Source organism: Suncus etruscus, chromosome 9 (genome assembly GCF_024139225.1).
Source record: "Suncus etruscus isolate mSunEtr1 chromosome 9, mSunEtr1.pri.cur, whole genome shotgun sequence".
Classification (NCBI taxonomy): Eukaryota; Metazoa; Chordata; class Mammalia; order Eulipotyphla; family Soricidae; genus Suncus; species Suncus etruscus.
The window spans coordinates 6,800,295-6,817,060 of NC_064856.1; the positions used below are offsets into that span (position 1 = coordinate 6,800,295).

Genomic DNA, 16,766 nt, shown 5'->3' on the forward strand with positions numbered 1-16,766 from the left:
TTAAGGGAAATTATAAAGGAAATTCCATTGGCCTAATAGATACAGGGTTTTTTCACCCTTAAAGCATACTGTCATGGATCAACTACAGGCTATTTTTATTTTTTTAAAATATAATATATTTAAGCACCATGATTACAAACATGTTTGTAGTTAGGCTTCAGTCATAAAAAGATCACCCCCTTCACCAATGCAACATTCCCACCACCAATACTCACCCACTTCTGCCTGTATTCGAGACAGGCATTCTATTTTTCTCACTCATTAACATTGTCATGATATTTATTGGTGTAGTTATTCCTCTAACTGCACTCATCTGTGGTAAACTTCATATTATGAGCTGGTCCTTCCAGCCCTCATCTCTATTGTCTCTGGGTATTATTACAATACTGTTTTTTTCTTAAATCCCATAGATGAGTGAGACTATTCTGCATTTATCTCTCTCCCTCTGACTTATTTCACTCAGCATAATAGTTTCCAGGTTCATCGGTTTATCAACTCACTGATTCTGTTCTCAGCTGCTCTGTTGGAGAGATTTTCCATTGAGGTTTTCATTTTGTCTACTGAGGTTTTTAGACCTGTTATTTGAGTTTCTAGTTTTCTGATTTCTATCTTTGTGGTCTGTTTAGTTCGATCTATGCTTTCTTCGAGTTTTATGAACCTCCTCCATATTTCTTCTCTAAACTCCCTATCTGAAAGGCTAACTAGGTGGTTGGGACTTTTCAGATCATCAGAGCTGCCATCTTCATTTTCTATGCATGGTGTTTGCCTGCATTGTTTCCCCATTGTTACACTTGTAGTGTGATATTTTCTAAGTGTTATAGTGGGGTTCCTTAGAAAAAGCGTGAGGTCGAGAAGCGAAGTGAAGTTGTACTCCTCTGGCTCCATCCTTTGTGGGCAGGACAGCTCATCTCTAAAAGAAGTACCTCCAGGGAATGATGGGCGAACTGATCAAGGTTCAGAACACAGGAGAGTAAAGAAGGTAGTTCAGAATGTCTGCCTGCCATGTTTCAGGGCACACAGCAGCTACCCTCATTTATATATATTTTTTAATATAATTTTTATTTTGATCATAGTGGCTTACATATTGTTGACAATAATATTTTAGGTACATATTTACATAAAATCAGGGGGGATTCCCATCACCAAATTGTCCTCCCTACACCTCCGTTTTTGTCCTACCTCCCATATCCTCTTCCCTCACCCCCAGGGTAGCTAGAATATGTGGTCTCCTCTGTATATAGCCTACTGCTTAGTAGTCTTGCACCTGTTTGGTCCTGGTGCCTCCCTTGTTACCCCCTCTAATTGGGGGGGGGCAGGACTAGCTAGTTCAAGTTACGTGGTTTTGTTTGAAGGAGAGAAAAGTAATAAACTGGGGTAAAAGTCTAATACGCCGAAAATAAGCGGAATTCTTCTAGAGGCTCTCATCATCGGTTTGAGAAACGAAGGAGAGAAAAAAGGTGAAACATTCCACCAGTACAAAAAGAAGTGTCAAATATCCAGTGAGGACTCCAACAATAACCACAAGCACCAAAAAATAAACAAACAAACAAAAAAACAAAAAAAACCCCACAAAAACAGAAACAGACAAAAACCACACAAAACAAAACAAAACAAACAAACAAAGAAACAAAAAAACCCCGCCATGGTCTTGATATAAGAAACATGGCATAGCATATAAAGAAAGAACAGAAAGGAAGAGAAAGAATAAGTATAACTGGGGACAACTTCAATAATCACACCAAACCAGAGATCATTTACTCTCCCTGTGGTGCTTTTGTGGTATTTGTAAGACCTCTGCTCTGTCCTGGGTGATACTATCAGGCCTCTGTGTCTAGGGATCTCAGTATCTGCACAGATCCTGCGGTGGGATTTATGATGAAGTCAGTCTTTGTGGTTCTAGAAGTTCTGTTCCATCAGTGTCATTTTAATTCATCTTCTGTGGTTGGTGATCTTGGTCTTTGCACTGAAGCTAGGATGGCACCTAGGATAGTGTCTTTCTTTGTGCTTCCAGAAGCCCCATTCCGTTACAATGGTCTCTGCCAGACCTTTGGAACTGGGGATCATGTTTATTGTGCAGGTCATAGTTCAAACCCTCGGTTAGGGCTTTTTTATTGGTCCCAGGCTGTATACAGTCTGGTCATGGTTCTAGCAGCCAGTCATCTGTAACTCGCAATCTTGGCTTTTGGGCCTACCAAAGGCTGACAAGTCTTCTGATTTTGTCTTGCCGTTAGCTGGAAAGGTAGGATAACCTGCACTTAGGTCAAGTTGTTCCCATTTTCTTCGTTGTCAGGATGTCATATTAGAGCTGGCACTTGTTGGTGACCTCGCGGTATTAAGGCTGTCCCGGATGGGATTTGTTTCCTGTAGCAGTTGTGAAGAACTGTGCCGTTCCTGTGTCTGGGATCCAGGGTTCAAGGCTGGACGGATGGTATCTAAACACCTGAGGTCTAAGTTGATTCCACATGACATATTTTCAAGGTAGGAGATATCCCTCTATTGTAAACAACTATGAGTTCCTGTCTCTAGTAGATAAGAGCTCTTTTTTTTTTTTATATGTAAGAATTCCCCTTTTTTAGTGTGCCTTTGCAGGGGGAAATGGTGCTACATTATATTGTCGGTGCATTTGGGGGTGTTCAAAAGGGGAAAACAGAAACAGGTTACATACCCCAAAAAAGATGAAAAAATAAAAAATAGGGCCTGGAGAGATAGCACAGCGGCGTTTGCCTTGCAGGCAGCCGATCCAGGACCAAAAGGTGGTTGGTTCGAATCCTGGTGTCCCATATGGTCCCCCGTGCCTGCCAGGAGCTATTTCTGAGCAGACAGCCAGGAGTCACCCCTGAGCACCGCCGGGTGTGGCCCAAAAACCAAAAAAAAAAAAAAAAAGGTAATAAAAATGTATGTGCTTACATATGTATATGTAGGCCAGACTTTTTTTTTTTTTAAATGAGGTAGCAAAGTATTTAAAGGACCAAAGTGATGCATAAGACTATCTTACATTTGGGGAAAAGCAGGTAAAGAGGTGGTGTGATACAGTTCTTATGCTTATGTTGGAAATACAGGTTTTCCCATTGCCTTTTGGGTTTTTCTTGTGGTGTGTGGGTTCCCAGGCGTCTTTCCATCCCATCCCATCCCCTGATCTTCTTCAGATTGGCAAAAGATTTGCGGCAGGGAGGTCCTGGAAGGGTTCTTGCATTGAGGATACTTTTAGACCTAAGTCCGGTTTCAAGTAACAGTCCACGTTAGGGGGAGTTGGTAGGGAGGGCCGCGCAGCATGAATCCGCAGGGGAGTTGGCTGCCTTTTCTTGCAGGAGACGAGGTGTGGGTTTGACTGGGTATCCTCTCGACTGGGTGCCTAATAGATTAAGGGCTGAGGGTGGAGAGTTTTAATATGGCGGGAGATCTGTATGGGCTCATTTATATTTTTATGCCTTTTGTAGTATTGGGATCTCAATCGACCTGAATTATATCCTCAGCCAGAATTTATATAGGAGCTTTTATATAGGAACTTTTTTTTTTTTTAAATTTCACATGTGTTGAAAAAGGCACAGAGACAGTGATCATTTTTGCCTGTTTTCAATGAACTGAATAATTCTCCTGCTATTTCAATAGGGATTTCCTGTAATATAGTCTGTATTAAGAAATAGAAACTTTTAAAAAAATTTTAAAGAAAATTTTGTTTTCCCATTATGAACCAGATGATTACAATACCTGTTTTATTAGGCTAATGGGAGAATTATCTGAGACAAGCCTTGACAGATCTTAGCAATCACCAGTACCATAATTAAAAATAATTGGCTATTGTTATTAATAAATAACGTTTCTTCAAATATTTTATGTTTCTAAGAGCTGCTTCTAGGATTGTGTTGTTCACTATGATACTGTCCATAATATTGCAGAAAATAACTATTTTATTAATGATAAAAAGAAATAGATTTTATACTTCTACAAATACTATCTGTTGTTTATCCTTTTGTTTATTAGCACATGCAATAGAATGTATTTTTAAATATTGAACCAATTAACAAAGAACGTGTTATTATTTTAATGACTGCTGTATAATACTGCTAGTATTTTAAATAGAACTTTGCTTTAATATACTTGAATGTCCATATTTCTTCTTCTCTGCTGTTTCTGTCAGCTTCCAGAGTAGGGCTTTTGTTCCAAAAGAATAATTAGCATGAGAAAGGAATGAATTCTTTCCTGTTGCTGACTGGATTCTAGAAGACGATTCATTATAAAGAGGATGCAAAGCAATTAAAGATATCCTTGCACAGTATTCTCTTAAAACTCTAAATTTTTTTATTCCCTTATTTCACACTATAGTTTACAATTGGCTTATAGTACAGCTATTCTGCCATTCAATGTTTAAACACCAGTTTAACCACCAGAGTGACCGTCTCTCCACCATTGCCCCTCTTTCCCACCCTCCTGTAAGCCTGTTCCCTTGGCAGCTACAAATAATTTACTTAATATTGCTAGTTCAACTAACAGGTAAAGGAATTCTCTTAAAAAAAAAAGCCTTACTAAAAGAAAATTTGTGATTATTGTCATATCTCACAGTAGAGTCAGTAAGTCATTGTCTGAAGGCTTAATAAACTGTTCAATGCTAGTTGATTATTCTGTGTTATTAGTTTTGCTTGTTGAGCTTAGGTAGCCTCTAAGCTATGTTGACATCTAATTTGTTGTGTTCCTACTAAGGTGCCAGTATTGAAAATTTGGAAGTGTCATGTTGTGGTTGCACACTCCGGGAATTCCAGGATCTGTGGAGTTAAGATAATGAGCTAAGATGGTGGATACTGTGGATCATGGGTGTGGTTGCTGGGCCTTCCAGAAATATGAAGGATTGAGTGGAGGCAGCCCTCCCTGATTCTGAGAAGACCCCAGAGTTATCAGCCCCCAAACTCCAGGAATACCTGGAGTTTTGTTGGTTAGGTATCTCTGCAGAGATTAGAGGTAAAGCAGTAAAGTTGGGGTGACTGTGGGGGGTATTGTGTAAATGCCAATGTTTATCCAGGGTGGGGACGTACCCACTCCCCTTCTGAGGCACCTAAGAGCTATCAGCTTTAGGACCCGTGTATCCATTAGTTTTTATGGCTTGGCTTTCCTCTCTTTTAAGTATAAAATGAATATTGGAGTTATCTGATGAACTAACATGGAGGTGGCTGTCTGTCATAACTTTTTAGATAATATATCTTATGTATATAGCTTATTTTTTTTCCTAATTCTACTTTTGTGGATCTTGTTTCGACCTTCAACCCTTTTAAAAGAATTACTAGGTTAGGGGTTTTCTTGACTCTCTCTCTCTCTCTTTTTTTTTTAGCATTTCTTCTTTTTTTTTTTTTTGGTTTTTGGGCCACACTGGGCGGTGCTCAGGGGTTACTCCTGGCTGTCTGCTCAGAAATAGCTCCTGGCAGGCACAGGGGGACCATATGGGACACCGGGATTCGAACCAACCACCTTTGGTCCTGGATCGGCTGCTTGCAAGGCAAACACCGCTGTGCTATCTCTCCGCCCCCCCCCCCCCCTCTCTTTGGTTTTTCGGGTCACACCCATTTGATGTTCAGGGGTTACTCCTGGCTAAGCGCTCAGAAATTGCCCCTGGCTTGGGGGGACCAAATGGGACGCCGGGGGATCGAACCGCGGTCCTTCCTTGGCTAGCGCTTGCAAAGCAGACACCTTACCTCTAGCGCCACCTCACAGGACCCTTCTTGTCTCTCTTTTAAGTATAAAACGAATCTATGGATCTGTCTGATGAGCTAATATGGAGGTGGCTGTCTCTCATAACTCTTTAGATGATATATCTTATGTATATAGTTTATTTACTTCTAGTTCTACTTTTGCAGATCTTGTTTCTACCCTCAACCTCTTTAAATAATTATTATGTTTTCTTTCTCTCGCTTCCCCTACATAATAGCCAGGCTTTATTATCACAGTATTTAAAACAGTTTCCTCTCCTCCCCTCCTTAACCTTCTCTTCCCTCTGTTTTTCTCTCTTCCCTTGTCTTCTCCTCCCCTATCTTTCATTCCTTTCCTCTCCTCTTTTCTCCCTTCCTTTCAAGGATAAAGCATCTGCGATCCCATGTGATGTTGAAGATTGAACCAGAGATTCCTGCAGGCAAGTGTGCGCTCCATTTTTGAATTGTCTTTAAAACAAGAGGTGAGAGCTGTCTGGTAGGTCCATTGTACTGATGGTGGGAATTCATGAAAGCAAACTTCATATTTTCATGTGAAAGGAAACGTAGCCTCTACACTTGAGGAGGTCTTTCCCTCTCCCCTGAAAGTCTTTACCTCCCTCTATATTCTACATGGGTTTCACTGTTCATCTCTTTCTCCTTCTTTTTGGGAATTTGTGTCTTCTTATGGCAAAGAACACTCAAAATGTTGCCAGGGACTTATTATTATTTTTTTTTTTTGTACCAACCCTCCAATAACTCCCTATTTGAGGGAGAGTCATCAAATAATTGTCTCCAGATGGCTTCCCTGTATCCTTGTTCATGTGCAAATTTATCTTTGATTGTCTAACCTTCTTGTTTGTCTTCATTCTTATTTGTTAAAAGAAAACTCCCCTACTTGTTCTATCGATTCCTCCACCCTCAAATCTTTGCAAAAACGATTGTGTTATTATCTGAAACATCAGGTTTTGAACCAGCATCTTGTCTAGACTCATAATTGCCGTGCCCACCAAAATTTTGGAAGCTAACACTGTCACTACCTTGTCCATAGCGCCCCTTCCATCCTTACTCACACTCACCACTTTATTCAGGGGACTCGCTGTACACTCTTATCTTTTCCATACCGACTGGTACCTTGAATATAATATTATTTGTGGTGGCTGTATTTTCTCTTTGTGAATGGAAGAACAACTAGATTTTGTTACCCTTCCCCCAATTTCCTGCCTATCTTACCTAAATTGCCAGACCCTCTCACATTTGGGAGTGGTTTGTGGTTGGTAACAAAGGGGTTTCCTGAGGGGTGAGACACACAGATTCAGCAGAAAGACTCAGCTGAGGGAGGATGGAGGAAGAGAGAGGCAAGAGCAGCTGAAGAGGCTGCTTAAAAAGTTTAGCTTAGAGGCCATGTGAAAAATATGCACATGGTGGTTAGGGTCTTATAATAAAACTTTATATCTCCTGAAACTTCATCTGACTGCTGTGGGTCATTTCTTCTCCAATAGCCTGATGCCTACAGACCTGCTGGCTGAAAGGGGCTGCAAGCATCTGGCTGGGCCGAGAAAGGCCTCACCATCCATCTAACCACCACTTTAGGACTCTCTATAATTTAATACAAAAGGTTTGATGATAGAAATTAAACTACTCGGGGTTTGTGAATGTTTAATGCGATGTTTTTCTTACTAATGAGATTTTTATTGCGATTATTCGGTAAATCTATAATCGCAAATACTGCGATTTTTGAAGGCTGGCTTCGGGCCACAAAATGTTGTACGGAGGGCCACAAATGGCCCGCAGGCCGCGAGTTTGAGACCCCTGTCTTAGATAAACTCCCAATTAATTTGCATGTATTCTTTGTGTTAGAATTAAAAGTTTTAGATGTAGTCTGTGAATTTTGATCTATGAGAATTTTATTTTCAGGTAATTAGAATGAAGTTTTATCTCCTTTCTTTATTATCATATTACATATATATATATATATTTATTTTTTTGGTTTTTCGGGCCACACCCTTTTGATGTTCAGGGGTTATTCTTGGCTACATGCTCAGAAATTGCCCCTGGCTTGGGGGGACCATATGGGACGCCATGGTCCTTTCCTTGGCTAGTGCTTGCAAGACAGACACCTTACCTCTAGTGCCACCTCGCTGGCCCCCATATTACATATTTTTAAATTAACTGATTTTAATTGTATAGTTTCGATAAACTTTGATAATTGTATATGTTGAAAAACAGATAAATTATGAAGTGCTGGATGGAGGTGGATGATGGTGAGATGGATGGAGGGGCCTTTCTTCTCCAGCCTAGGCCACATGCCTGTAACTCTCCAGCTGGCGGGTCTGAGGGTTCAAGATAGTAGTGAGGAAATGATCCACAGCAACCAGATTTCAGAAGACATCAGCTTTATTCAGGGCCCTAGTCAACAGGTGTAGCTTCTATCATAATCTTTCAAGCAAGCTCCATTATTAGCCCTACATTTAACATGTTTCTTCTCCCTCCATCCTGCCAGCTCTCCTTTATTTCTGCTTCTTTCTCCATCACTCCCTGAATCCTTCAATCAATCCCCTTTTCTGCCCCTGAGGCAAACCTTTTGTTACCTACCAAACACCTCTCCCAGAAATGGGCAGGTCTTATCATCAGGTAAGGTTACACCGGAAGAATGGGGAATGGGGGTAACAGTATATAATTATGTGAACACTAAAAAAAAAATAACTAGAGGGGCCGGGCGGTGGCGCTGGAGGTAAGGTGCCTGCCTTGCCTGCGCTAGCCTAGGACGGACCGCGGTTCGATCCCCCGGCGTCCCATATGGTTCCCCAAGAAGCCAGGAGCAACTTCTGAGCGCATAGCCAGGAGTAACCCCTGAGCGTCACAGGGTGTGGCCCAAAAACAAACAAAACAAAACAAAACAAAAAAATAACTAGAGCAGCCTCTCATTCTAAGAAGTTTCCTGGGCATGGGGAGGGCTCAGTAGCTAAAAGATCTTGGTTTGTAAGAATAAGGCCATAATTGTGAGTACTACAGTGCACCTGGGCAAGCACTGCAACCAGAATGTTCCAGAGCACCACAGCTAAATGAATGTGATCCCAGGAACATTGTATGTACCCTCAAACTAAGCATGCACAACTCCATCGCAAGCACCATAGCAACCGAGGAATGATATATTTTCTCGTGTGCAAAACCCTCCCTTTCTATCCAGCCTTCATCCCATCTGATCAGCTTCCTATTAACAGTTTTTCCTTTCCCAGACTTAAATGATTGGAATCACACAACTTGTGGCCTTTTTATTTTTTGCTAATTCATTTACTTTGAGATAATTCTTTGTTGTTGCTCATCATTAATTTATATTCCTCTTCTGCTGGCTGGTGTTAACAGTGAAGTCAGAACCCAGGAGGGTTTCTGTACAGGAATATATATACAGTATATCTGATATGAATGATATTAGGTTATTAGCTCTGTGGGGCATGGAATAAACTTCTCCATTTGCCTCACCACAAAATCTCTTTTATGACCTATTGTCAAAGCTCTTAGCTTGGATATGGGTATGAGGTAAACACAAGCAGGTCTATGTGTGTAGTTCCATAGAACTTAACTTTGTTTTTTTGACATTTTGATCTAAGATCTAGTTCAGTGACCCCCAAGATATTCCAATCACAGCTGAATATCAGATAGTTGTGGGTTATGACATGAGACTAGGGCCAACAGGAAGTACAGAAAGGAAACAAACTTAAAAGGGGATGATAATTAGAAAAAGATGGAGAAACACTGGTCTATATTTTGTCTACTTACCTTCTGTCTTATTCCTCCTCATGAAAAGAGAGTCTTGGTTTTATTTAAATCCACTAGTGGTTGTTTTGTTTATATGCACAGATGTTGATATATATAATAATTAAAAATATGTGTGATATGTATTCATATATTACACAAGCATAAGATCTATAATTTCTTCCATAATCAAACTTAGAACTGCAAGAGTATGTGTTAATACTTTCTCTGGTACATGATGTTAGGAACAAGCTTATCCACTCATAGTTCCCTGCTCCTTCTTTCTTATACATTTTTTTGCTGTCACAGTAATAAACCTAGAAACTAAGCTATTATTACCAACTACATATTACGACATTATTTGTCAAATTTTAATGACTATGCTCTTACTGAAGCAGAGTTGAAGATATTTTAAGACAATTTTAATTACATAAACATAACCTTATGTTTATGATATTTTGATTTTATTAATTATTTGAATCATTATTTGGAAGGAGAGTTTAAAACACACCGAACAGTATGGCTTACTCCAGGCTTTGTGCTTAGGGGACCATATGTGGTTCTGGGAATTGAACTGGTATCAGTTAGGCAAGACAAGTATCTTAACCCCTATACTATCTCATTGGCCCCCATAGCTTTAAAAATTGCAGGGGGATTTAGGGCGATTTGAATTTTTGTTTGTATTTAAAGATGCCATTTTGTTGCTTTTGCTTGCAAACAGGATCTTTGCCAAGTGAACGCAGTCCCCCACTACCACAAATTATGTAGTCGAGTTTCCCACATTTGGGGAAATCGCAGGGGTCAGCACATCTGGATTGCAATGGATAAGCCTTGCCCTGGGGAAACCACCTTCGTGATCATGGTATCTCCCCTGCCAGGTAAGTATTAGTATAAAATTCTTGATAACATTTTTTTTCCTTCATTGCTCTTTTCTTTTAAAATATGGGTCATATCCAGCAGTACTCACTGCTATCCACAAAGGCTAGCAGTGATTGGGTCACTGTGTTGAGGGTTGGCTGTGGTCAGGGATCATTGGGGTACTTCTGCAGTACTAATGGGTGGTGGGGCATGTGGTATGGGGACTGAACTCAAGGTCCTGCACATGCTAAGCATGATCTCTATCACTTGAATTATGTTACCCATCTTCAATATTCTGAACACAGTTAGGTTTTGGCTGAAGTTTCTGTAGGGTGAGTACAGAGATAATACTGATAGCAAGAGGGAGAAACAATATCACTGGGAATAGTCAAATTAATGTGGATTCCTTATCAGTGATGCATGCAAGAACATATTTGGTAAAAAAAAAAAAGAAGAAAACAGGAAAGCCACCTGCATCAAAATTATTTGTGTCTGATAAAAATACCATAGAAACCTTGATGACTATTGTTTAGAGGGATGAGGGACAGACATTCCCCAAGTCATCTTGTTTTTGACCACACCCAATGACATCAGGGCTTACTCCTGGCTCTATGCTCAAGGATCACTCTTGGTGGGCTCAGGGGACCATGTGGAATGTTGGGGATTGAATGTAGGTCAACTGACTACAAGGCAAGTTCTCTAGCTACTGTACTTTCACTATAGCCCACAAGTCTTTTCTGATTATGAATTCACAGTGCTGGGGAGAAGGCTTTGAGATATTTGGGAAAGACTATGTTTAATTCCTTTTTATTATTTTAAAGAAAAATTAAAAATAATTAGCTATATGTAGATCCTCTTTAGAGTTTCCTTCTCTTTTCATATTCCTTATGTGTTTTCTTAGGTTTCAGAGAGTAGATATGTACCCTTTTAAAATTTTGCTTATTTATTTATTTAAAGAAAATGTACCACATAGTTGACATAGTCGATCATAATACAATTGTTTCCAGATAAGCGAAAGCAGTTATTGAAAAAAAAATCATAGAAATAAAAAATAAAATGGAAGTGAAGAAAGAAAGAAAAAATAAAAAGTACATAGAAGCACATTTGTGAAAATTATTGTCTCTCTAATGAAGTCATTAATACAATGGCAGAAGGTTTAATAAGCTCTTATTGCTAGCTGTTTGTTCCGTTAAATTGGAGTGTTCCTATAGGGATGACAGCATCAAACAAATAAAGTTGTCCGAAAATTCAAAACACTATTACTGATTCTATGACTTTTAGGGGCATATACACAGCTGCCAGGCCTCCTGGAAGAAGGTAGATAGTGGAGGGTGCCTGCACTTGCTCTAAAAAGCCCTGATATTATCAGCTCCCAAAGTGGCATACCTGAAGTTTGCTCAGATCAGTGTCCCCGAAGAGAATCATAGAGGTTCACAGATGAGGCAGGGCCATCAGGAAAACAGTGAATCTGGGTGATGGAAGCAGCAAGCATGGCTTCTATAGGGTTGGGGCTTGACCCACTTTCTCCTCCTGAGATGGTCAACTTTCTGTTGCATAGGCTAGTGTAGCCATAATCTTTCATATCTCAGTTTATATCTCATTTGAGAAAACACTGAGTCTATTGAGTTGGCCCAGTTCAAACATGGTAACATATGTACCCTTTTTATTATCTTTCTCAGAGTTCAATATTTTATATTTTTAAGTTACAATTATATTCCTTTTTTTTTTTTTTTTTTTTTGGTTTTTGGGACACATCCTGTGACACTCAGGGGTTATTCCTGGCTATGCACTCAGCAATTGCTCTTGGATTGGGGGACCGTATGGGACCTACGTCATTCGCATGCAAGGCAAACACCCTACCACTGCACCACCACTCTGGCCCCTCCTTTCTTATTTTTCATTTAACATATTTTTTAATGATTTATTTTTTTTGCTCAAAATTCCCTATGATTTGTCTTTATGCTTCCCATTCCCAAGAATAGGAAAAAATCAATTTATTAAGGAATAAATTGATTGAAGATCAAATTTGCTTTTAAAATCATGTATCTGATATGAGCCAGAGAGAGAGAGGAAGAGAGAGAGAGTACAGTATGTAAGGCATTTGTCTTGCATGTAATCAACCTGAGTTTAGTTCCTAGCATTGATTATGGTCCTACTGGAGCAATTCTTGCACACAGAGACATTAGAAAGCCCTAAGTACAGTTGGGTATACTTTTCTTTCCAAAAAATAAGTGGGCCAGCTGTTAGAGGGGAAGGTGAAATGAAAGGTGATGGAGGAGGGAGGCTTGAGAAGAATCATTTTGCTGGTAGAAGAGTAGATGCACTGTCTCTTACACACAATTAGTTGCATAAAGTCATACCTCTTAATATTATATGGTATTCTTAATCAATAAAAATCAATTAAAAATACAAGGAGGGACCAGAGAGATAGCACAGGGGTAGGGTGTTTGCCTTGTTTGTTTCGATTCCAGGCATCCCATATGGTTCCTCGTGTCTGCCAGGAGCGACTTCTGAGCACAGAACCAGGAGTAACCCCTGAGCACCTCTGGGCGTGGCTGAAAAACAAAAAAAAAAAGAAAGAAAAAAATTCAAGGAGTAAATATAATGATGGAAATCTAGGTGGAAACTATTAGAAAATAGATTAATAAAAATATGCACACACCTTTGTTTATTGCAGCTCTATGTGCAATAGCCTAGATATGGAAACCACCCAAATAACCAACGAAAGGTGATGCTTTGGCATGGATACACAATGGAATATAATGCATTATAAGGGAAGAAGAAATCTCTCACTTTCCTGCCATTTGGATGGATCTGGTGAGTATCATGTTAAGTGAAACAAACCAGAAACAAACACAGAAATAGGATGATCTCATTTGTGGTATGAGAAAACAAAGTAATAGAACATATAAAATGATGACAAACCCTTGGCTGTGCACTACAAAACTGAGATTAGCAGGGGGTGAGACACTAGTTTGGAAGAGGCAGATGGAAAAGGAAGAGACAGGGTTGAGGTGAGATGGGACAGCAGTGGAGGGTCTTGAGTACTTTGATGGTGGTTAAGGCACAGTTAAGTTTTTTTTTTTTTAAATCTTCAGTATAATGGTTAATACTATTGTAACTGCAGTGCCTAAATTAAGATAAAAATTAAAAATAAAGGAGATGAGTCACAATCGAATCCTCTCAATTCAGCAATTTCTAAGCTACTCAAGTCTATTCCATTGATCTGAGGGTCTGTCTTTATTTCAGTACCATGCTGTTTTAATGACTATTGATTTGTAGTACAATTTAAAGTTGGGGAAAGTGGTGCCTCCCATTCATTTTCCTAAGGGTTGTTTTAGCTATTTTGGGGTGTTTATTTTTCCAAATGAGTTTCAGGAATTTTTTTTTTCACTTCTTTGAAGACTATCATGGGTACCCTTAGAGGAATTGCATTAAATCTGTATAGTCTTTAGCTGAGTATTGCCATTTTAATGATGCTAATCTTCCCAATCCATGAAAAGGGTATGTGTCTTCATTTCCTTGTGTCCTCTTTTATTTCTCAAAGCAGTGTTTTGTAGTTTTCTTTGCATAGGTCCTTCATCTCTTTCATTAAGTTGATTTCAGGTATTTGAGTTTGTGTGGCAATAATGTGAATGGGATATTTTTAATATCCATTTCTTCTCTATCATTATTTGTGTATAAGACCATTAATTTTTTGTGTGTAATTTTGTAGCCTGCTACTTTGCTATAAGGATCTATTTTTTCTAGAAGCTTTCTAGTAGAGTCATTAGAGTTTTCTAAATATAGTAGCATGTCATCTGCAAACAATAAGAGCTTGACTTCTTCTTTTCCTCTCTGGATGTCTTTGATATCTTTTTTTTTTTTTTTTTTGCCTAATTGCTATGGAAAGTACTTCCAATACTATGTTAAATAGAAGTGGTGAGAGGGGGAAGCCTTGTCTTGTACCAGATTTTAGAGGAAAGGCATCTCCATTAAGTATACTATTTTTTTTTTTTTTGTGGTTTTTGGGTCACACCCGGCAGTGCTCAGGGGTTACTCCTGGCTCCATGCTCAGAAATTGCTCCTGGCAGGCACGGGGGACCATATGGGACGCTGGGGTTCGAATCGATGACCTCTTGCATGAAAGGCAAACGCCTTACCTCCATGCTATCTCTCCAGCCCCTAAGTATACTATTTTACATTGGCTTGTAAATGGCCTTGACTATATTGAGAAAAGTTCCATTTCCATCTTGTTGAGAGTTTTTTTTTTATCATGAATGGATGTTGGACCTTATCAAATGTTTTATCTGCACCTATTGATATGAACATATGATTTTTATTTATTTTTGTTGATATGCTGTATTATGTTGATTGATTTGTGTATATTAAATCATGTTTACATCTCTGGAAATAAACCTACTTGGTCATGATGTATGATCTTCTTGATGAGGTATTAGATCCTATTTGCTAGGATTTTATTGAGGATCTTTGCACCTGTTTTCAACAGGGACATTGGCCTGCAGTTTTCTTTTTTTGCAGCATCTCTGTCTGGTTTTGGTATCAGAGTTATGTTAGCTTCATAAAAACTATTTGGGAGTGTTTCTGTTTCTTCAATTTCCTGGAAGAGCCTGACCTGAACATGATTGGCATGAAAGATTTGAAAGAATCTGGTCCTGGACTCTAGTTTTTGGAAAGACTTTTAATTATTGTTTCAATTTTCTCAATAGTTTTGGGTCTGTTTAGATATGCTACATCATCCTGGTTCAACTGTGGAAGATGATGAGTCCAAGAATTTCTTCCAGGAATCAATGTGAGTATTCAGAGAATGTTCCCCAAACATACAATAAATTCATCTATGATAAAGGGACAAGAAATGCAAAATGGAGCAAGGAAAGACTCTTCTGAAAGTGGTGTTGGGACAACTGGTCAGCCACATGCAAAAAAAAAAAAAAAAAGAGAACTCAGATCTCCATCTAACATCATGCACAAATGTCAAATCAAATTGAATAAATACCATGCTATCAGACACAGAATCATAAGGTATATAGAATGGCTATATATAGAATTGGCTAATCTAATTTGCAAGAATATATTTACATAGTATTCATATAATAGAAAATTAATTTTCTTTTGAATAAAGTAACAAAATCCTGGGCCAGAGCAATAGCACAATAGACACAGAATAGTCTCATGTAGGTAAAACATTCCATGACATTAAAACTAAAGGCCACACCACTGTCCAAATAAGTGGGTTCAGGGGCTGGAGCCATAGCTCAGTGGTAGGGCTTTTGCCTTGCAAATGGTTGACCCAGGACAGACAGCAGTTCGATCCCCTAGCGTCTTATATGGTCTCCCAAACCAGGAGTGATTTCTGAGCACATAGCGAGGAGTAAACTCTGAGCATCACTGGGTGTGGCTGAAAAAAAAACCAACAACAAATAAGTGGTTGCAGAGATAAACTAAAAGGACTATATTAAATGAGAAACTTCTGCACCTAAAGGAAATAGTGACTAAGATACAAAGGCCATCTTAGAATGGAAGAAACTATTTACCCAATACCTATCAGATAAGGGGTTATATCCAAGATATACAAGGTACTGACAAAACTTTAGAAAAAAAATCTAACCACATCAAAAAGTGGGCAGAAGAAATAAACAGACACTTCCTCAAAGAAGAAATACAAATGGCCAAGAGGCACATGAAAAAATGCTCCACATCGCTAATCATCAGGGAGATATAAATCAAAACAACGATGAGGTACCATCTCATGCCACAGAGACTGGCACACATCACAAAGAACAAGAACGATCAGTGCAGGCAGGCATGTGGGGAGAAAAGAAATCTCATTCACTGATGGAGGGAATGCCACCTGGTCCAGCCTTTATGGAAAACAATATGGAGATTATTCAAAAAAACTGGACATTGAGCTCCCATATAATCCAGCAATACCACTCCTAAGGATATACCATAGGAACACTAAAACACAATACAAAAATGCCTTCTGCACAGCTATTTTCATTGCAGCGCTATTTAAATAACCCAGATGCCTAACAACAGATGAGTGTCTAAAGAAACTATGGTATATCTACACAATGGAATACTGTGTAGCTGTCAGGGAAAATGAATATATGAAATATTTTTTTTGTTTTGTTTTGTTTTGGTTTTTGGTTTTTGGGCCACACCCAGTGGTGCTCAGGGGTTACTCCTGGCTGTCTGCTCAGAAATAGCTCCTGGCAGGCACGGGGGACCATATGGGACACAGGGATTCGAACCAACCACCTTTTTGGTCCTGGATCGGCTGCTTGCAAGGCAAATGCCACTGTGCTATCTCTCCGGGCCCTCATGAAATATTTTATACATGGATGGACATGGAAACTATTATGCTGAGTGAAATAAATCTGAGATAGAGAGATAGACACAGAATAGTCTCACTCATAGTTGTGTTTTAAAAAAATAAAAGGCATTATTGTAATAATACCCAGAGGCAATAGACAGAGT

General features: G+C 39.2%; 1 protein-coding gene and 1 non-coding gene across 2 annotated transcripts in view; one reads left to right on the plus strand and one right to left on the minus strand.

The window, feature by feature from the left end:
- TMEM230 (transmembrane protein 230) overlaps window positions 1-16,766 on the plus strand; it is a 768,807-nt gene that overhangs the window by 443,414 nt on the left and 308,627 nt on the right. The window lies entirely within an intron of this gene.
- On the minus strand, window positions 10,159-10,314 carry LOC126019473 (U1 spliceosomal RNA). Its single transcript, XR_007499163.1, has one exon. It is a non-coding gene; the product is annotated as a U1 spliceosomal RNA (small nuclear RNA).